The sequence below is a fragment of the Bubalus bubalis genome, chromosome X (genome assembly GCF_019923935.1).
Source record: "Bubalus bubalis isolate 160015118507 breed Murrah chromosome X, NDDB_SH_1, whole genome shotgun sequence".
Taxonomy (NCBI): Eukaryota; Metazoa; Chordata; class Mammalia; order Artiodactyla; family Bovidae; genus Bubalus; species Bubalus bubalis.
The window spans coordinates 11,871,779-11,893,570 of record NC_059181.1 but is presented as its reverse complement, the minus strand read 5'-3'; the positions used below and the strand labels follow the sequence as shown (position 1 = coordinate 11,893,570).

At 47.1% G+C, this 21,792-nt stretch overlaps 1 protein-coding gene across 5 annotated transcripts in view; it reads left to right on the top strand.

Moving 5' to 3' along the window:
• Positions 1-2,431: 2,431 nt before the first annotated feature.
• RAI2 (retinoic acid induced 2) overlaps positions 2,432-21,792 on the top strand; it is an 80,468-nt gene continuing 61,107 nt past the window's right edge. For 2 of the 5 annotated variants that reach the window (XM_006080557.3, XM_006080556.3), the window contains exon 1: positions 2,953-3,267. The gene's annotated coding sequence lies outside the window, so the exon portion shown is untranslated. Of the gene's footprint in view, positions 2,667-2,944; positions 3,268-21,792 lie in introns of those variants that run through there. The other 3 variants (XM_025276153.2, XM_006080555.3, XM_025276152.2) reach the window with 3 other exon arrangements.

Here is a 21,792-nt window from a genome sequence, read left to right as displayed (position 1 = left end):
TTGTATTGTTAATAGTTTGTTTACTGTCCAATGAGCTCCTTGAGATCAGCAGTATATGTTGACCATCTCTAACCATAGTCCTTTAGCATACAGCAGGTGCTTCATAGATGTTTATTGCACAAATGAATGAGTTACTCATCTGGCAAGTATGTGAAACTGGATTATGAGTCGATTCTGTATTAGAAAAGCAGGATATAGATCAAAGAACCAGATCCAAAGTGGGAAATTTCCTGAGTCTTTACTTAAAATCACCAAATGTTTGAATTACAGATCTCAACAATTGATTGACCCTGATTGACCCTGAAAGATTTTTTTTTGTTCTTTCCTGCTGTTTGGGCATGTCCTTTCCTCCCTCCATTTTCTGTATGAATGGAATTCTTTCCTATTAATGTCCTATTTCTATCCCCAACCTCTCCTCCCCCCAGTGCAGACCCTCCCTTATAGACTTTTCTTTTCCCCTTCTCTCTGCAAGGGCAGCTGCAGTGAAAGTACAGAAGGGTGCCACTGCACATTTCTCTGGAAATGGGGGCCATGATGTCTGTTTATTATGCATTAATCTGAATCAATACAGTCTTTCCTGAAAACATAAGCACCTCAAAGGGCAGCAAATATGAATCACAACTGCCAGTGAGGATCAAACATTAACCCAGGGCTGTGATGAGGCCAACAAAAGAAATAGGCTAGTAATTGCCTTCCAGGATATCAATCCCTACCTTATACACACATACCCCCTCAACACACACAAAACCTTTATGGTTCTTTCATCCATGAACTTGCCCAATTATAATTGCCCAGCTGTGTCTTTAGTTGTATTCAGACTAGGTCCTGGCAGCCGAGACCTCACATACCTGATCCACGACTCAGAACACTTCTCAAATCTATAGAGGAAGTCTTTGGTTTCTGAAATGATTGAAGATGAATTCACAGACAAATATTTCCACAGGTATCATTAATGACTTGAAGCTGATTTAAAACCTCCAGAACCTGACCGCAACAAGCAGGAACTAGTACTTTCTGTTGATACTCGTTTCTATCAGTTCTTAAACTTGCATTGTGTCTTTCTGCCCTTAAGTCGATCAGGCACTTCTCAGTTTAACTCTTTTTTTTTTTTTTTCCAAAAGAAGAAATTCAATATCAAGGAAAGGTACCACCAGGGCTGACTTCTCCCTTAGGGGCTGTAGGCATGATGCCTGAGGCCCAAAATACTTTCAGGGGTTCAGGGAAATGTTTTAAAATCAGATTTTCAAATTTCTTTTAAAATCAGAAGAAAACGTGTTGTTTTAGGTCAAAGAAAATGTTTTAATATATAATATTAATTCATTCATCTTTATACCAATGCAATCATAAAATGTAATTTTTACCATTTTTTCTATGGAGGAAATAGTCCACAAAGGCAAAGTGCCCACAAAAGGTATAACGTGGCCCTGGTTTCTACCACATTATGCTTGCAACACGAAAAGGTTAGAATTGAACCTTTCAAACCCAAGTTCCAGTTACCATACTCATAAACGTGCAGGCTGCTCTGTATGTACTGCACACTCTGGTCACCCCCAATTCTACAAAAGGGAAAGTCATGGCCACTACTCATATGAGTGTCCAGACTCAAGGAGGTTTGAACACGCAAAGGACATCCAGATTCAGACCAGCAGTCTCTGCTCTGATTCAAATAATTTCTGCTCTGCCTTTCTCTCTCAAATATCTGCATCCTGTTTTGATTACCAGAAAAAAAAATCTTCTCATCTTTAGGGATTAATTAAGCCAATGTATTTGCTTCCTTTGCTCTATTAAAACATTTATAGTATTTAGGTTTTTTTTTTTAAACTTTGTTTTAAAATGATCAATACTACTACTGATACCTATGATTTATTTACTGGTTGGCGACCACATAGTCATCATCTCTAAGGCCAGTTCCTAGCCCAGTGTCTGGCAAACAAACACTGGGTGCTTAATAAATGTTAGATTAACAGATGCATCACCTCTCCGGCAAGTATGCGGAAATGAGATTATGTCCGTGGGCTAATTTTGTCTTCAATCATCTCGCACCTTGCGAGAAAGATCTTCGACCTATATCACAATTGGCATTTTAGGATGGTCGCTGGGCCCTCGGCACCTCTGCCGCCTCCATCCACCAGCCACTCCCTCCCCGCTGGGCTCTGTTCTCTCCCAGCATCCTGGGGTCTGAAATGGTCCCCAGCCTGCTGGGAGGCAGCAGGGTCCCGCTTCACCGGCCCTCCCCGGCGTCGCCCCCGCGCCCTGGCACCCCTTCCTCCCGCCACCCCGTGCCTCCCACAGCCACGCCCTCCCCGTGGGCGAGATCACCTGTCCGTCCTCAGCAGCCGCCTCCTCGGGTACCCTTTCGCCCCCCTCCTGCTCCCCCTCCTCCGCCACCTCCCCCAAGCCCTCCCCTTCCCCGCCTCCTCCCACCCCTCGGTGTATATAGTAAAGGCCGGGCGCCGCACGCAGACACACACTCGTCCGGACACAGGCGCACACACGCTCACGCACGACCGGCAGCGGCGGCGGCGACAGCAGCTCGGTGACAGCGGCGACGGCAGCTCCCACCGCTGCGCACCCCCTTCAGGCGGCCGGCGGCGAGGCCAGACCGGAGAGTCCCCGCACCCGCGACCACCCCACGGCTTCCTGGAGGCGGCGGCCGCGATTGCGAGGTAGCGGCCGCGACGCCCCCGTGCGGGCCGGGGTACCCCCCCACCCCCACCCTGCGCCCTCCCCGCGCGGACCTGCCACCGGGACGCAGGGGGCGCGCCGGGCTGGGCGCGCCTGGCGGGGCCCGGCGCCCGGGGAGGGGCCTGCTCCCGGGGGCAGGACGGCGCCTGGAGGCCGGGGCCAGCGGGGAGGGCCGGCGGGGGCGGGGACGCGAGGCGAGGCCGCCACCCGCTCGGCGTCCCCGGGCCCCGCTCCTGCTCCCAGCGCCGCGCACTGGCCGGCGGGGCCGGGGCCGGCCGGGGAGGCGGCACAGGGCGGCGGGGCGGGGGCCCCGAAGTGGGTTTCGGGCCGCCACCGGCGCTGGCACAGGGCGCAGAGGGCGGCGCGTGGTGGACTCCGCGCCCGGGCATCGCACCCGGCCGCTTTCGGCTCCGTCGCTCTGCCCCGGCCCGGAAAACCCGGCGCCTTCCAGGCCCATCGAAAGATGGATTCTGTTGACGTATCTGGCGGCCCTGGCGAGCCGGGTGGAAAGTTGGGTTTTGCCAGATCGCACTGGGCTCGTCTTTGTGACGCTCGGCCAGCCCCGCATCCTCCCGGAGCTGGGTGAGTGTGCATTGGCGCCCCGGGAGTCCTCGTGCCCCCCAATGCCCAGACCCAGGGTGGCCGCACCAGCTCGGGCTTTCTGCCATGTTAGGCACCGAGCAGCCTTCTCGCTGCATTTTGGCGTGCGTTTCAGCGGTGCCTTTTGCTGCGAAGGGAGTTCTTGCCTCTCCCCGTTGGCTTTTTCGGGGTTGGGGTTATGCTCTGTGTGTTTGCTTGTTTGCCGTTTAAAGCCCGACTATTGTTCAGGATAAGCTCCGCCTGGGTGGGGAAATGGCATCCCACCACAGTTGCCGGCGAGGGGTAGAAATGTTGCCAAACAGCTGCTGCTTTGTGTTTCCCTATCAGAAGTCCCTGGAGTAGGTTTGGGGCACGACGGATGGACGGAGAGAGGGATGAGGCACGGAAGAAGAAGGTGGCTTTGGAGAAGCGAATTGTCACCCACCCCAAGGCACGCAGTCCGCTTCCCTCTCTGCCTGCCAAACTTTTATGAATATTCCTTTTGTGATGGGGGAAGCTTAATGAATTCAGCCCAGTTTTCCAGGGAAAAGCAACCCGGCTTTAACAATGGTTTGAGAACTTAATCAATGAGAAGGGCAGGGGAGGAGGAGGAGGAGGAGGCGCTGACACCAGTAATCGGCGATGTGGTTGCTTTTTGCAGAGTCAGGTAGGGGAGAGGTGGGCAGGGCAGGGCGCAGCGCCTGGGTGGCCGCGTTCCGGGGGAGTGTCAGGCGCTTTTACCTGTGCCCACTGGAGCCACCCACCGCCGTGCCCCCACCTCACGGTCTGCCCAGAACTCTGCGACGGGGCTTGAGGGGCCGCTCGCGGCAGTGCGCGGGCGGCCCCCCTCATCTGGCGTTTTTAAGGATGTGTAAATATTTTGCTGAGGGTAAGTGACATCAACAGAATGATATTCCGCAGAGCCCGGGTGTGCAGCGATGATAAATAGATACGGCCAAACAAAGTTTTGATAACCGCGGATTCTCATGGCTGGCTCTGTTTCATTTTGGGTCTTTGTTTTTGTTGGTTTAGCATTATCTCTCATCCTCTGGTGTGATCCCTTTATTTAGCTGATTCTTGGAAGCTTCTCTTTAGAACAGAGAGAAAAGCAGCCAGCAGGGAGAAAACGATTCTTAGCCTTGCATACATCGGGCAAGGTTTTCTATGCTTTCCCCGTGAGTCTTTCCGGGACTGTTTTCTATGTCTCTCTTCCTCCTTTCGAGTCACCAGAATCGTTTGTTGATTGACCAGGAGATTTCGGATAACTTTGAAAATGTGTTGTAATGTGCCTTTGTTACAGGAAAGAGGTGGCAGTACGGTGGGGAGGCTAGTGGGAGGACAGTGGGGAGGCTAGTGGGTGGGAGCCCCTATCCACTGATTATCCTTGGCGTTTTCTTCTCAAAGGGGAACGCGGGGAGCTGTGCTTCTTTTCGAAGGTGGCGGGGTGGCTCGAAGGCTGAAAGCCGGGGGCATCCCAGTTTCTCTGCCTCTTAGAAGCCCAGAGAAGCCACTGGACCCACCCCTATACACAGTATCCTGTGAGCAGGCACCTCTGTCTCATCCTGCCAGAGGCATCCACAAGGTGGCTGGGCACCAGGAGCCAAGTCAGACTGGATCTTGGGGGTCCTGGCTGCTTTGGCACTAGCCCATGGGACCATTTAGCCACCCAGGGAGGCCCTTTATCATGCAGAGAAGCCAGACCTCCAGAGGTGAGGTTTGGCCCAGGAAAATTTGCCCATCTCAGAAACAAATGAGAAAACAGCTTTCCAGGTGATGCCAGTTGCCAGTATGAGAACTTAGTTGGTGGGCATTTGGGCAAGAACTGTAAAATAAATGAAAAGTCTTTTAGCCAGAAGACAGGGCCCCTGAAATGCAAAAAAAAGAAAGAAAGAAAGCAAAGAAGAAGAAAAGGCTGGAAGGTGTGTGACAAGGTGTTGCTGGGAGCGCTATAACACCAGACGACCAATATAGCTCTGGCTATGATGACCCCGAAAACTAGATAGGACTGGTCTCCCCAAAGCCATGCCATGTGACCCAGAATGGAAGTATTCTGTACATGGAGACGTCCACACACAGGGTGCTCTGAATGGACAATAAGAAGAGAGCAAGTGTTTGTCTTCTGGCTTCTTCTCTAACCTGAGTTTTGGGGAAGCAGGGGGTAGTGGAGGGAGAGAAGTCGAGAAGGAAATGAACATTTGCTGTTGCCCTCTGTCTGCCAGACACTGTGCATATGGGAAACCATGATGTGATGGAGGCATTATTTTACAGATAAGGAATCAGACTCAGAGAAATTTCCAGTCGAGTGTCTGATTCCAGACCCCAGTGGTTATGACTTAAAGGGGCAACATGTTCCTCTACCCTTCCCTCAAGGCTCTTATTTATTTCTCCCCGAGACTAGAGTCCTCAGCCCCTACCAAATGCAATACCTAACTGAGGGAGGGGGGCACCAGTGGGGCAGCTCAGCCACCCCAGCAGGGTACATGCTTATATGCTAAGGAGATAGATCCCAGATAGTCCCTAACCATTTCAGATGGAAAGACTGTGCCTTTTCATCTTGGAATTCCCAAAAGTCAACTGTCACTTAATGAACAAGAGTTGAGTGACTGAATGATGGAACTGATGAAGTGAATGGTGGTGGGAGGGAGCTATGTCATTATTAAGGGAGACCAGCGGGGAGAAATCCAGAGATTTGTGTGTGGTTGGGGTCTTGGAGGGCCTGGTGTGATGCTGCAGTTCTAGCCTTGAGGAGTTCCAAGCTGATGAGCCTGAGTGAGATGAGCAGTCACATTCCCATCTTATCCATGAGGAAACTGAGGATGAGATAGAGTGGGTAATTAGCCTGAGGGCCATGGTAGGGCCAGAGGGTAGGTAAGGTATTTCTGACTCTTAAACGTCTCAAATAAATAAACTCTAAATAAAAATGAGATGGGTTCTTGCTCTGCAACTGCGCCATCAAAGCAAAGTCCTTTAGCCCCCTTCCAATCAGATGGTGGCCTTTAAGCCCCTAGAAACTCTGGGGCCACTGGGAGGGCCAGGATTTGATCCCTGTATGAGGTGTTTCTGACTCTCCTGCCTCCATGATGAGAATATGAGGGGCACCTCAGAGAATGAGGCTCTCGAGGAGGGGGAAAGATGGCTAATTGCACTCTCCCCTGCACAAAAGCCTGCATGGGATTCTGAATTAAGCTTGATTTGGGGATCAGGGTGACATCCTTGCTGTAGAGTTGGCAGTGCTTGTCTCTGGAGAATGCCTCTGATTACCACTTCTCCCTCCCACCTGACCGTCTGCCCGGATGCCCATCATCTCATTCTTTGCAGCTCAAGGCATCTCCTTTGTGGCTCGTCATTTCTGATGAGCCTCTCAAGGCTACCGCTCTCCTGTGCTCTGATGGCAGCTGCTGAGGAGGTGATTCGTGTTAGTACTTCGGGATTTTGCACATGACACCCTCCTTCTCTCTCCAGCCAAAAACACACATAGGAACACGCATGCACGTGCAGAGGCAGGCACACGTAATTTGATCATGTTTCTGTATCTGCTTCACCAAATTAGATTGCAAACCCAGAATTGTTATTGAACGAACATACGTGACTTTGGCGATCTTCTATCCCAGCCCCTGCCTTAAACAGATCCATAGAGCTAAGATGCAGGCTGCTCAACCTGCAGATGCCTTAAGTAATGATTATACTCTCTGGCCTTGCCATGCCGGCCCCCAGGGCCTTTCCTAAGAGCCCATTTTAATCTCCAGTTAGAGGTAGGGCTGGGGTCCTAGAACATCCCAGTCTTGCAGTTCCCATCTCTTGCTATAATTCTTATCGCCCACCCTGCTCTCACCTGTCATTCTTCTTCCCACAGCTTTTTTAGGTCTTTCAACACAGCACTGTCTAATAGAACTCTCTATGAGGAGATATTTTATATCCGCACCATGCTGTATAGTAACTGCTAGTCACATGTGGCTTTTCAGCAGGTGAAAGGTGGCTACTCCAAAATAGGATATGCTATGATGATAACAACGTATGCACAGGATTTCTACGACCTAGTGCAAAAAAAAAAAAAGAATACAAAATAGCTCATTAATAATTTTTATATTGATTACATGTTAAAATGATCATATTTGGAATGTATTGGTCAAATAAGCTAGAGTGTTGAGATTAATGTCACCTGTTCTTTAGAATTACATACATATTTCTGTTCGGCAGCTCTGCCCCACCAGCCTGAGCCTTCAGCCTCATAGCACCTCTAGGAGTTTCAGGTGGCATGAACACCCTCCATCCCCATGGCAGGCGGGAGGCCTGGGGTTTACTCAAGAGCCACGACAGCCTGGCATCAGGCCACTCTGATTTTCGGGAGCTAAGGTGCCATTTGGGGGGGTCCCCATAAAGCCCACCTGTGAGCATGTTTGCTCAGTCACCTCTTGTGGGGAATGTGGGCTCTGAAACTTAATGGAGATGAGAGAGCAGGGCGGGGGTAAGGGTGGACAAGGCTGGTTTCCTTTCCTCCAGCCCAGGCTGGTGTCCTTGTCCATCAGAGAGCTGTCTCCCTCCTGAGTGACTGATTTCCTCGACACCTGCTCTAATAATATCCTTCCCCAGGATATGTGTTTGGAGAGTAGGGGCCCAAGGAGACACCCTTGCACTGAGAGTGGGTTATTTGGGGCTGGGGCCAGTCTTAAAGAAGAGAAGGGAAAAGAGGGGATGCACATAGTCATTTCCTGACAGCTTGATGAAAACAAGAGCAAGGGAATAAATGCAGTTTCTGCGCGGGAGACAAAATGAACACCAGAAAGGCCAGTTTCACACACCCGCGGTGCCATAGATGAGAAGCCCTGAGGAAGGGACAGTTCGGGGAGGTGGGGGAAGGCTCACCGTGGGCATTGTGCCCTTGGCCCTGGGCATGGCCCAAGGAGACAGAAAGAGCTGGAATAATGGACTCGGGGCTTCGGTGATTTATAGGTCAGGCGCCTGTGGCTCTGGCTCCTGAGGGGGCTGCCCCCACAGGGGACCCTTGGCTGACCTCCTCGAGCTCCTCGGAAGGAGCTGGTTTTGTTTCCCATGGCAGAAGCAGACTGTTTACTGGAGCACAGGAAGAATCCGACATTCTGGCGAAAAATAATTCATTAACAGCCAGGGTATTACCAGTTCCCTGGAAAAGCTCCTCCAGCTGCACTGGAGCAACTGTTCTTTCTCAGCAGTGGAACTGGGCCTCACTGGTGGCCAGGACTGGGTATGCATGGGCATTTTTGTCGTTGTTGTTATTTTTGCCTTTGTGTGTGTGCCCACCTTAAAATCCAGGCAAAGGAATGGGGGCCTGAAAGGATTGAGATAGTATAGCCGTCAGCCATTCTGTCCTCCATGGTTTTAGCCTGGAAACACTAGGCCAACTTTAGGAACATGCATCTTCCCTGACCAAAGTCCATCCTCATGCTGGGGGCACTGCACAATCACATAGGATGTTCTAGAACTAAAAGAATTTTAGAGAATCTCAGCACCTGCTCTTAAGATTTTATAGAAACAATTGGCTGAAGGACTCCCATACCCACCTACCCCCATCCCCCCTACACACACACCGGGCAGAATGTCCTATCTTGCTCTGTTGAATTCTTTGCTTACTATGAATTGGCACAGCAGGGCCGAAGTATGTGATTCATCATCCCAGTTTTGAGGGTATTTGGAAAGCCAGGCAGGCATAACCAACAGAATGGTTTGCATGTTTTGTTCACTAAGAATGATTGAATCTACAGTAATAAATAAAATGGAATGATTCAGGAAGCTTTTTATGCTCTGGAAAAATCTGCTTTAAAAGAGGGGGGTGGTTGTGTGCTTGTTTGTTTTTTAATGCCTCATGCTCAGAAATGTGTATCCAGCTAGCAAGAAATGGGGAAGAATGACATTTCCTTGGTTTAGTTTTTAAAAACACTAATTGCAGGTTAAGTAAGATGCAGTGTATTGATTTTGGTTTTGTATGGAACATAATGAGATAATCATTTTATTTTATGAGATATTAATTTCCATCCATTTAGACTGATGAAATACGCATTTCACATGCACCCTGCTAGCTCCACCATCATCACAGTATTTCTTTAATGTTTCTAGATTCAGACTGGGAACCTGTTTTGTTTATTTGGAAAGGAAATCAGTATGTCCTTAGTAAACATATGTGTAAGCCAACCTTAGATTTCAAGGAAAATGGGATTTTTCTTCTTTGATGACTGCCGGAGATATGAATATTAAAAGCCAATTGTATTTGCCTTTAATTAGAGCACAGTTTCTCCACCTTGGCCCTGTTGACATTTTAGGCCAGATCATTCTCTGTTGTAGGGGGCTGTCCTGTGCACTGGAGGGTGTTTAGCAGCATCCCTGGCCTCGACCCACTAGATGCCAAAGTGTCACCCCTCCCCCTAGTTGTGACCGCCAAAAATGTCTCCAGATCTTGCCAAATGTCCCCTCTGGGGCAAAATGGACCCTGATTGAGAACCACTGGTCTAGACCAAGATTTAATAAGTAATTTGTGGCTTTTGGATAATTCAATTTGAAATAATACAAGACAGAATTTCCCTCTCTAACTTATATGTACAATTCATGGGAGTGATTAATTAATGGTTGGAAGTGGGTCATGTGCCTGATTTAATTGTAAGTTGGATGCGAGGGTCTGTAAAATTGTATAAGCACAGAGATTTTTCTTTAAATTCAGGTGACTGAATAAGTCATAGGTAATTGGGGGACACATTGTAACAACTAACACCTTTTCTGTTTTTTCATGAAGAGAACAGGTTTATTTCTCCTCAGTTTCTTTTTCATACGCGCCTGATTTCAGACATGCCTTCTCAGCCACCAGGCATCTTCCTCCACCCCCACCTCTCCCCACTGTCATTTCTCCTGTAGCATCTTAAGCCTAAGCCAATTAATTTAGCCCTTTAGTGTACTTGGGAGAGCCCTGCTCATAACACTGTAATAGACTCACTGCAGATCATGGCAGCCCTTTACCCACCACTAATTTCTCTGTTTTCCCGTTCTGTTGAGAGAGAAAGTCAATGGTGAGCAGATGGAGCATGTTGTAAAATTACTGGACATTCACATTCAGGTGGACTTCACCACCCCTCCCACCTTTTCCCCCTCTTACACACATTTATTTCCCTGCAGCAGTTCTGCTTGGGAAAAGGAACGACAGCAGGGCTCCTCTAGCCAGCTCGGTCCTGGTAATGCCCAAGGTCAGCAGCAACAGATGGAATGCTGCCACTGGACGAGCTGCAAGAGGGGTAATAATGCCTTCACAGGGAATGTGTCATGGGGTAAACCATTCCTGCCCATCCATGGAAATGGGATGAGCCCTTGGGGGACAGAGAGAGAAAGGAGAGGTGGATGGCTCATTACATAGGACAGTGTCCTGAGGCCAACCTCATCCAGACCGTCTTTGGGGTGGGATGGGTGTTTAGGGAGTACTCACGGGTGTGGCCAGGTGCTCAGGGCAGACATCACTGGGGGGCCACTTCACTTTGCAGGCATCCAAGGCCGGCTGAAGGCTGACCTTTTCCAAAGAGTGTCCGAAGGAGTTCTGAGTGTCGAGTTCGGAAGGAAGTTTAGCTAGTGAGGAAAGATAGAAAGGTGAGCACGTGGGGGGTTTGCCAGGCCAGCAGTAGCCCTTCATTGGCGAGTTCTTGCCTCCCTTGATGAGTCGTTTGACTCTTGGCAGACATCCCCTGAGTGCTTGGGTCCAGGCAGAGAAATAATTGATTTGCAGCACATGACGCTTGGTCATACTGAATTGGCTCTCCCTCGTGAACCAGGATTTGGGTGATGGCTGCAACACTAGGAGAGGAAGTGGGATCAAAAATCTGGGCTTTGGAGGCCAGTTTCGTGGTGCAGAGGCCACTGGGGCCACCTCTGTGTGCTGCTGAAGCCAACAGACAGGTCCGAGTGGTATGTTGTTCCTCAAAATAATGGCAATGGAAATGGCTGTGAAAAACATTCAGAACCTTGTCATAAAAATGCAAACAGTCTTCCTGCTATAGGGAAAAGCTAAATAAACTCTATTGCAGCTGTATTAAGTAGAAACAGATTTAAAAATCGGGTGTTTTTTTTCCTGAGACACTTATTTATAGCAGGTTGGGCAAAGGCTGCCACTATCTTTCGCGACTCCGGAAGACTGTTTTCCAGATGGTCCTTGCTGTTTGTCTCTTTATTAAGCTTAGCTGAACCCAGCCTTGCTTGGAAAGGTTCATAGAAAGTGGTGTTATTTTTTTCAGATTACAATGGCCATTGATTGGCTAACAAATCAATGGAAGGGAATGGATTGAGCCTGTGCCGATGGATTTCCTTTCGCATTTCAAAATAAGAAAAATGTCGAGGAAAGCTCAGAATAGGAGTGCTATTTTGACTGTGTACATCAAAGCTTTGAAAACCATTCAGGGCTGCATTTTCTATTAATTTACATTTGCATTTTTTTCTAAAATAACGCCCTCCTCTTTGCAAAAAACTGCAACGTTACCGTTTCCTTTCCAACATCTAAACAATGTCCAGATACATTTCAGATTGAGCAATTAGCTCTGGCTGCAATTTCCTTTTAGGAAAAAAAATCACTAACCCACTAGACTAAATATGAAATTATTGAATGTGAAGATATCAATATTTGTTCTAGGATCCTTTGTGGCTTATCACTTGCATTTTAAGAAGGCTAGAAGAGGCTGGTTCTACCTGGCCTTTCCATGTTAGACACACCCACGCCAGAAAACTCAAACTTTGTGTTTTTTCTCTTAGGAGCTGGGCAGCTGAATTTGGGGTCATCAAGGCTGATTCTTACAGCTGAAACTGCACAGGGAACCATTTTGGAAAGGCGCATAAACCAGTGATCCCTGCAGACCAGGCTTGAGTACCACTACCCCACATGGGGTAAAATTTCTACCCATTCACAGTTAAATGAAAGAAGAGTGAAACTGTATACTGAGTTTCCATTTTTATAGAACTGCCCTTTATTCTAAAATGGCCTTTCCCACTTTTTTTTTAGTGTTAAAGTCTCTTTTGTGAATGACGGTATTTGTAGTTTAGCATCTTTTTTTCACAAAGTCAGAAGTTGAACTCATGTTGGATCCTACTTATTTTTTAATGTTACTCATTCAGAACATTACAAAGTCTTGGATTTACTGAGGAGGCCTTAGTAGATCAGGAAAGGGAGCCTTTGTTGCCATTTCCAAGCCAGAAAAACTCACTTGAGCTAGAGTCCTGCTCCCAGTTCCTTACCTGATTCTTTTGACCCATCAGCCACAGAACTGTGGCTTTGTCCAAAGCCCATGTGAAGAATGGAATTGCTTCTCTAGAGGAAGTTTTTTGTTTGTTTATGTTTTGTTTGGTTTTTTGGTTGCACTGTGAGGTTAGTGGGATCTTAGTTCCACCATCTGAGATTGAACCCAAGCCCCCTGCAGTGTAAGTGCAGAGTCCTAACCACTGGACCACCAGTTCACATAGGCTTGACCCACCATCCTCCCTTCCTCAGCATGGCTCACCAGGCAGTATACTCAGTCTCCTTCCTGCTGCTCCCCCAGCTGTTCCTCCTCTTGCTAAAGCACCCCTCTGATTTCATCACTGTAGCTCAAGAACATTCAATGACTCCCTATTTCTTAATTAGAATAAACCCTATATGAAGCCCTTTTTTCATTTTCCCAGGCCACTCTCTCCCTCAGGACTGCTCTTCAGTGGAGAGGATGACTCCAGATTGTACACTTGCTCTCACTGTGTGTGTTTTTATTGAAGTATGGTTGATTTATAATGTTGTGTTAGTTTCAGGTGTATGGCAACACACATATATATGTAGGGCTTCCCTGGTGGCTCAGCTGGTAAAGAATCCGCCTGTAATGTCAGAGACCTGGGCTTGATCTCTGGGTTGGGAAGGTCTTATGGAGAAGGGAACGGCTACCTACTCCAGTATTCTGGCCTGGAATTCCATGGACTGTATAGTCTATGAGGTCGCAAAGAGTTGGACATGACTGAGCGACTTTGACTTTCATATATAGGGGTGGGTGTGTGTGTATGTGTGTGTGTGTGTATGTATGTGTTGTGTGCTCAGTCACTCAGTCATATCTGATTCTTTGACTCTTTTGCAACCCCATGGACTGTAGCCTGCCAGGCTCCTCTGTCCATGGGATTTCCCAGGCAAGAATACTGGAGTGGGTTGCCATTCCCTTCTCAAGGGGATCTTTCTGGCCCAGGGATCAAACCCAGGTCTCCTGCATTGCAGGCAGATTCTTTACCATCTGAGCCACCAGAGAAGAAATAATAATAATATATATATATATATATATATAATTTTTTAGATTCTTTGCCTTTATAGATTATTATAAGATACAAGATAGATTATTACAAGATATTGAATGTAGTTCCCTATGCTATAGAGTAGAGCCTCATTATTTATCTATTTTATATACAGTAGTGTCTGCTAATCTCAAACTCCTAATTTATCCCTCCTTCCCTTGTCCCTCAGATTAGATCATAGCAGATCAGTCACTCAATCGTGTCCGACTCTTTGCGACCCCATGAATCGCAGCACGCCAGGCCTCCCTGTCCATCACCAACTCCTGGAGTTCACCCAGACTCATGTCCATCGAGTCAGTGATGCCATCCAGCCATCTTATCCTCTGTCATCCCCTTCTCCTCTTGCCCCCAATCCCTCCCAGCATCAGAGTCTTTTCTAATGAGTCAACTCTTTGCATGAGGTGGCCAAAGTACTGGAGTTTCAGCTTTAGCATCATTCCTTCCAAAGAAATCCCAGGGCTGATCTCCTTCCGAATGGACTGGTTGGATCTCCTTGCAGTCCAAGAGACTCTCAAGAGTCTTCTCCAACACCACAGTTCAAAAGCATCAATTCTTCAGTGCTCAGCCTTCTTCACAGTCCAACTCTCACATCCATACATGACCACAGGAAAAACCATAGCCTTGACTAGACGAACCTTTGTTGGCAAAGTAATGTCTGTGCTTTTGAATATGCTATCTAGGTTGGTCATAGCTTTCCTTCCAAGGAGTAAGTGTCTTTTAATTTCATGGCTGCAGTCACCATCTGTAGTGATTTTGGAGCCCAGAAAAATAAAGTCTGACACTGTTTCCACTCTTTCCCCATCTATTTCCCATGAAGTGATGGGACCGGATGCCATGATCTTCGTTTTCTGAATGTTGAACTTTAAGCCAACTTTTTCACTCTCCACTTTCACTTTCATCAAGAGGCTTTTTAGTTCCTCTTCACTTTCTGCCATAAGGGTGGTGTCATCTGCATATCTGAAGTTATTGATATTTCTCCCGGCAATCTTGATTCCAGCTTGTGTTTCTTCCAGTCCAGCGTTTCTCATGATGTACTCTGCATAGAAGTTAAATAAACAGGGTGACAATATACAGCCTTGACGAACTCCTTTTCCTATTTGGAACCAGTCTGTTGTTCCATGTCCAGTTCTAACTGTTGCTTCCTGACCTGCATACAAATTTCTCAAGAGGCAGGTCAGGTGGTCTGGTATTCCCATCTCTTTCAGAATTTTCCACAGTTTATTGTGATCCACACAGTCAAAGGCTTTGGCATAGTCAATAAAGCAGAAATAGATGCTTGTCCCTAGGTAACCATAAATTTGTTTCCTGTCTGTATTTCTGTTATATATATAAGTTCCTTTGTATCAGTTTATTTTTTAGATTCCATATATAAGTAATATCATATGATACCTGTTTTTCTCTGACTTACTTCACTCAATATAATAATCTCTGGGCCTATCCATGTTACTTCAAATGACATTATTGTATTCTTTTTTATGGCTAAATAATTTTCATATACACACACACACACATGCATGCATGTGTGCATGATAAGTTGCTTCAATAGTGTCCAACTCTTTGTGACCCCGTGGACTGTAATGCACTGGGCTCTTCTGTCCATGGGATTATCCAGGCAAGAATATTGGAGTCCGTTGCCATGCTGTACTTCAGGGGATCTTCCTGACCCAGGGATCAAACCCACCTCTTGCATCTCCTGCACTGGCAAGCTGATTCTTTGCCACTAGCACCTCCCAGAAAGCCCTACACACACACACACACACACACACACACACACACACACACACACACCATACGTCATCTTCTTTATCCATTCATCTGTCAGTGGACAGGTTCCTTCTATATCTTTGCTACTGTAAAATAGTGCATTGCTATGAATATTGGGGTGCATGTATCTTTTTTAATTAGAGTTTTTGTATTTTCTGTATATACATGCCCAGGATGGGATTGGTGGATCAACTCTATTTTTTTTTTAAGGAACCTCCATACTGTTTTCCATAGTGGCTATACCAGTTTACATTTCCACCAACAATGTAAGAAGGTTCCTTTTTTCCTACACACTCTCTAGCATTTATTATTTGTAGACTTTTTGATGATGTCTCTCTCAGCTGTGTTTTATTTGCTTGCTTTATGGGGGGAGGTTTGCAAGAAGATTACGAGATCTTTTGGGCATCTTTCTCTAGATGAAGAGCACCAAAGCCTGGGTCTAATGTAATGGACCTTCCCATGGATTGTGACACTAATGTTTTAAAAAAAAAAAGGAAAAAACTCCACACAACATGAGGCTCTCTAGCTTCAAGAATTATAGCCTTACTATGAGTCTCCCTACAGTACTGCTTCTGGATAAAAATGCCCCATTCAGGGACATTCAGGAAGGGACTGCTGGCTTGTCCTACTGAAAACAGAACCACTTATACAAACTTGGAAATTTGCAATTAAGACATAGTGAAAGACATTAGCCAGTGCAAACTGTCCATTCTATTAGAAATGTTTCCAATGGCCTTTTATAAAGTCATAGTAGGACAGTATCACCTATTATTTGTCAAGCTCCTGCTATAGCCTGGACAGTTGTACCAGGTGATTTACATCTATTATTTTTGTTCCAGCTCCATAAGAGTCATATGATGTAGGTGGGTATTTTGAGCTTTATATCATAAAGGGGGAATTAGAGGCTCAGGGGCTTCCCTATAACTCAGATGGTAAAGAATCTGCCTCCAATGCAGGAGACCTGGGTTCAATCCCTGGGTCAGGAAGATCCCCTGGAGAAGGGAATGGCAACCCACTCCAGTATTCTTGCCTGGAGAATCCCATGGACAAAGGAGCCTGGGGGGCTACAGTCCACGGGGTCACAAAGGGTCGGACAGGACTGAGTGACTAACACTACTACTACTAGAGGCTCAGAGAGGGTTAGTAACTTAAACAGAGTCACACAGCTCATGGGAGGTGGAACTGGGATTCTTCCACAGTGTGGTTCAAAAGAATTTTCTGTGATGATGGAAATGTCCTTCACTATCCACTATGGTAGCCACTAGCCAGCCTTAAGTTGCTGTTGAGCACTAGAAATGTGACTGGTATGTGACTGAGGCCTGACTTTTTAATTTTTTCTTAACCATTTTTGAAGTGTACAGCTCAGTGGTATTCAGTGTATCCATATTGTTGTGCAGCCATTACTACCATCCATCTCCGAGAACCCTTTTCATCTTGCAAATTGAATCTGTGTCCTCCTTAAACACTAACTCCCTGTTTACCCTCCTTCCCCTAACCCCTGGCAACCACCCTTCTACTTTCATTTTTCTTTCTTTTTCAGTCTCCCCTTTCCCCCCACAGCCTCTGGTAACCACCCTTCTACTCTATATTAATATAAATCTGGGGAAATTTTTTAAAAAATATTCTACAATTACAGCTGTGCAAATTTCCCCGTTTGTATATTTCCAAGAGCCAGTCTTGAAAGGCATGAACTCAAAGCCTGATTTCTGTTATTTACAGGGATCTGTCCCCATTAATCAGTGATGAAATGTCAATGCAGTATTTGTCTATTTTAAATGTAAATTGCCCCTTGTGGCTAGAGGGTGCCGTATTGGAGAGTGCCTCTCTGGACCGACTTCACTGTGCCATTCTGCCTGAGGCCCACCTCTTCTGGAATGCCCAGCCACTCTGCATCTCTCTTCTTCCCTCTCTGCCCAGCACAGTGCCCCTGTTTCTCAGAGGCCTGTAGACCAGTGATTCTCAAGTTTAACAGGTGGTAGAAATACCCCTGGTGGCTCAGAGGTTAAAGTGTCTGCCTCCAATGCAGGAGACCTGGGTTCGATCCTTGGGTCGGGAAGATCCCCTGGAAAAGGAAATGGTAACCCACTCCAGTATTCTTGCCTGGAGAATCCCATGGATGTAACCCTGGTAGGCTACAGTCCACAGGGTCGCAAAGAGTCGGACACGACAGAGCAGCTTTACTTTCACTTTTTACTTTCAGAGTCATCTGGTGAAGTGAAAGTCACTCAGTCGTGTCCGAGTCTTTGTGACTCCATGGACTGTAGCCTGCCAGGCTGCTCTATCCGTGTAATTCTCCAGGCAAGAATACTGAAGTGGGTAGCCTATCCCTTCTCCAGGGGATCTTCCCGACCCAGGGATCGAACCTGGGTCTCCTGCATTGCAGGCGGATTCTTTACCAGCTGAGCTACCAGGGAATCATCTGGAGGGCTGGTTAAAATACAGATTTCTGGGACCTGCCTGGCAGGCCTGGAGTGGGGCCCAAGAATTTGCATTTCTGGCAAGTTCCCAGGTGCTGCAAGGCTGCTGGTGCTAGGATATTTGGTTGAACATTGTCTATCCAGGCTTAAAGGCTAATTCCTACATCTTACAGTGGTGTGGCCTGGGGTTTAGCTGTTACCTCCTGGCATGCAGGGAGCAGCGGCTGCTGGCTCACCTCAGCTGGGAGAAGCCTCCTTCCTGCTCCTGTCCTGGGGACCTGGCCCTCCCTCAATCCCGACTTGACTTGGACCACTGTTAGCTTGGGTCACTCCCTTGGCAGTTGTTCTGGAATGCATTCATTTTCATTTGGGGCTCCTTAGGAGGGGCTGGAAAGCCAGGCAGGGTGAAGAGGCATAATCTCTAAGAATTTGCCTGACCACGTAGGGCAAGCCAGTAAGGAGAGGCCCATTTATTGTCCATGCTGCTATTCTCTGCAATTAAAGGTGGCAGAAAACTTAACTAGAAAAGGAAAAAAAAAAAAGTGAAGCAGGTGAGGCAGACAGATCACGAAGCCTAGTCTCCCTATCCTTGTATTCTTACCCAAATTAATGCCCTGGGGCAGGATTGGAGGTGAAGGGGTGGGTGTGGCCAGGAGGGCCCAGGAGTCCTTGGAAAGGGTGCTGTCGGGTTGGCCACCTTGAGTCTAGATCTAGCTTTCATCAGTGTTGAGAATGTTGTTCTTATTAAAAATAAACACACATGTGAAGAAGTAGCTGCTAGGCTGTTTTTCTTATGAGTATTTGTAAAACAAAAGAGCAATGTGGAGTCATTTTTTTCCCCTAAGTGTGCACATATCTGTGTTTTCTCCCACAGAACTTATGCTTTTTTCTTTTCTTGTTTCCCTGTCTTTGCTTTGTTTTGTTTTTTTTTGAGAGCAGGAATCATACGTCTTTTTTTTTTTTTTTTTTTTTTGTGGCTTGGTCTTAAACCAGCATTCATTCTCTTGAGCCAGGCAGCACTTCCTAAAGTTCATTTTAATCACCATCTAGAACAACCCAAACCCTTCGTGGCTCCTGGCAGCATGCTCTGCAGTACTTAGATGTTGATAATATGTTTAATTTTTGAAAGTTACAACTGCGCAAATTTCCCCGTTTGTATGTTTCCAAGAGCAAGTCTTAAAAGGTATGAACTCAAAGCCCCATTTCTGTTATTTACAGGGGTCTGTCCTCATTAATTGGTGATGAAATATCAAATTCTTGCGCTTCGAGTACTTCCATCTTCCCACTCGGCTCATGTGCCCCTGCATGAGCTCAGCAAATGTGAGCACACCAGTGAGGCCCCAGGCTTGTCCCTCTTGTTTTTAATCACTGCACCTCATCCTACTTTCCTCTGGTCCATTGGACCCACTCTCAGCTCCATCTCAGATATTTGGAACACAAGGCTCTTCATCCCCTGTCTGGATGGGATGCGTCTTCCCTTCCTGCAGATCTGTGGCTTTCCCCCTCTCTCTGTGATGCCCATTGCCAAGTTCCCCATTCCTTTTTTCACTTATGTGGGTGGGGTGAAGATACCAGGTTCTCCACATCCATGATAGAGCTGAAGCACCTGGCCAGGAATTTCATTTACATGCTCGCAGGTAAACTGCACCATACTATTTAGAAACAGCTATTTTACTTTGCAGTTTTCACGAGGAAACTGAGGCAGAAGGGCAGGTTATGGATGATGAGCAGAAAAGGTTGGCAGGGTCCAGATCGTCATGGATCTTGTAAGCCTTGGCAAAGTGCTTGGACTTTATCCCTAAGCAGTTTTACACAAGCCAGTGACATTGTTTACTTCACATGTTTTGTTTTTCTCCCTAATGGAGAACAGTGCAGAAGGGAAGGTAGACCAGAAAGGCTCCGTTGCAGTAATCCAGGGAGACCAATGACCTTGACCTTGAGTGGAAGCAGCATGGTGCCTGTGAATGGGGAGGCACGTGGCTGGATTCTAGAACTATTTAGGAGGCTGACTCTGTGGGACCTGGTAATGGCTGGCAGACTAAATTGTGACAGCACCCTAGTTTCTGTCATTTAGGCCCCTTAATGAGCCAGGGAATTCAGGAAAGGGGGACAGTCTAAGTACCTGGGCCCCACCCCACCTTTGCAGCCAGGGGTGGGGCAGCCCAGATCTAGACAAGTGGTCAGAACACCCTGGCACTGGCCCTCAGTAATCATCTGAGCACCCAGCTCTGAAGGGAATATGATGAAAACAGTGAACAAACCAGAAAATGTTGGGGAGAGAGGAAACCTGACAGACGTAGTGAACAGCCAAGAGCACCTTCAGTCAGCAGCTTTAAAGACGCGTTCCAGATTCATATGCTCTAAATAGGTCAGACTTTGTGAGCACTGGCGGACATGAGTGATCCTGCTGGTAGAGAGGAGTTTGGCTGGTGGCCTGCCACCAAGGTGACCAACTGTTCTAGTTGGCCAGGGATTCAGGGGGTTCCGGGGACATGGGACTTTCAGCTTTAAAACCCGGCAGTCCTGGGCAAACTGGACAAGTCGGTCACCCCGCCTGCCAGGGGAGGAGTTGCAATCTGGACACCTGGCCTGATCAGGGCCAGAGCAGTGGAGACTCAGTTCAGCCTGGAGACCCGGTATGGATATGCCACCACTGAGCAGAAAGGGAGCTTGGGAATGGCAAAGGAAAGAACATAACCCAAGCCCTTTCAGACAGCTTCCCTGGGTCTGCATGAAATGCTTCTCTTAAAATAGGAGCCTGAGAGGCCCATTCTACTTTCCTGGAACTACCCTATGCCTCGTGCTCCTTATAATCCTGCCCATTTGGGGATTCAGCCGGACATTTCCGGTGAATAATAGGTGAGTGAACAAATTCTTTGGTCCTGCTGGCCTCCTGGACATGCAAGTCCTTAACCAGATGTGGGAATATTTAAACTAGGTGCTGGGTGAGCGGAACAGTTTCTTTACATAATGTGTTCCTATATCCAATCATGGGTGTGTGTGTATGTTAGTCACTCAGTCGTGTCTGACCCTTTTCGACCCCATAGGCTATAGCCCACTAGGCTCCTCTGTCCATGGAATTCTCCATGCAAGAATACTGGAGTGGGTTGCTATTCCCTTCTCCAGGGGATCTTCCCAACCCAGGGATTGAACACAAGTCTCCTGCATTGCAGGCAGATTCTTTACCATCTGAGCTACCTGGGAAGCCCAATCATGGTTAGAAAAGCCTTTTTATTTTTTAAGAACAGTAAATGGCAGAATAATTTGTAGCAATAGAACATTCAGATCTTTATTTGCAAAGAGAGCATAACCCTCCATTATTCATAACTCTTTTAAAACCAAATGACAATTATTTTTGTTTTCAAAGGCTTCCATTCCCCACCCTTATCCCAACTATTTTCTCTTCCGAAATAAACCTCAGTAAATAAGCAGACTACATGTTGCAAATGGCAGGACAGAGGAGCACTTGGAAGGGGAAACGAACGAAACAGATTTTTCCTCTGAAGGTCTGGCCTGGTGGGAGCCTTTCACTCCCTTCCGAAATGCAGAGAGAAATGGAGTGAGGTGACCCCCATTCAAGGAAACCCCTGACACAAGGGAAAGGGAAACATATGAGTCCATTTGTGAAGTGGACAGCAGCAGCAGGAATAAAGGAAATTTCTGTGCAGGGAAATAGAAGAATAGAGGAAGGTGTGAAAAAAGTAAGAGTGAGATTCCTCAGGCCACCAGGCTCAGATAGTGTAGGAGTGAGAAGGGCCATAAACGGGACTTGGGTCTTTGGAAAGGAGCCTCCAACCGTACCCTGTGTTAAAATGAGTCGGAGAGTAAAAATGAGCTTTGTCATTTCCCTGTGCCCTTCTGGATCACTTTAAGAGGAGTTGTAGCAAAATTGCCTACAGTATATTCTTTTCCAAGCATAAAGGACTTGGTGGGTAAAAACTTAAATAATAGTATCAGCATGTTAAAAAGGTTTACTATTTCACATATACTTTAAATAGATCAGAATTTTTAAGCAGTAGGGGGATGGGGTTTTTATTGGTAATGTTTG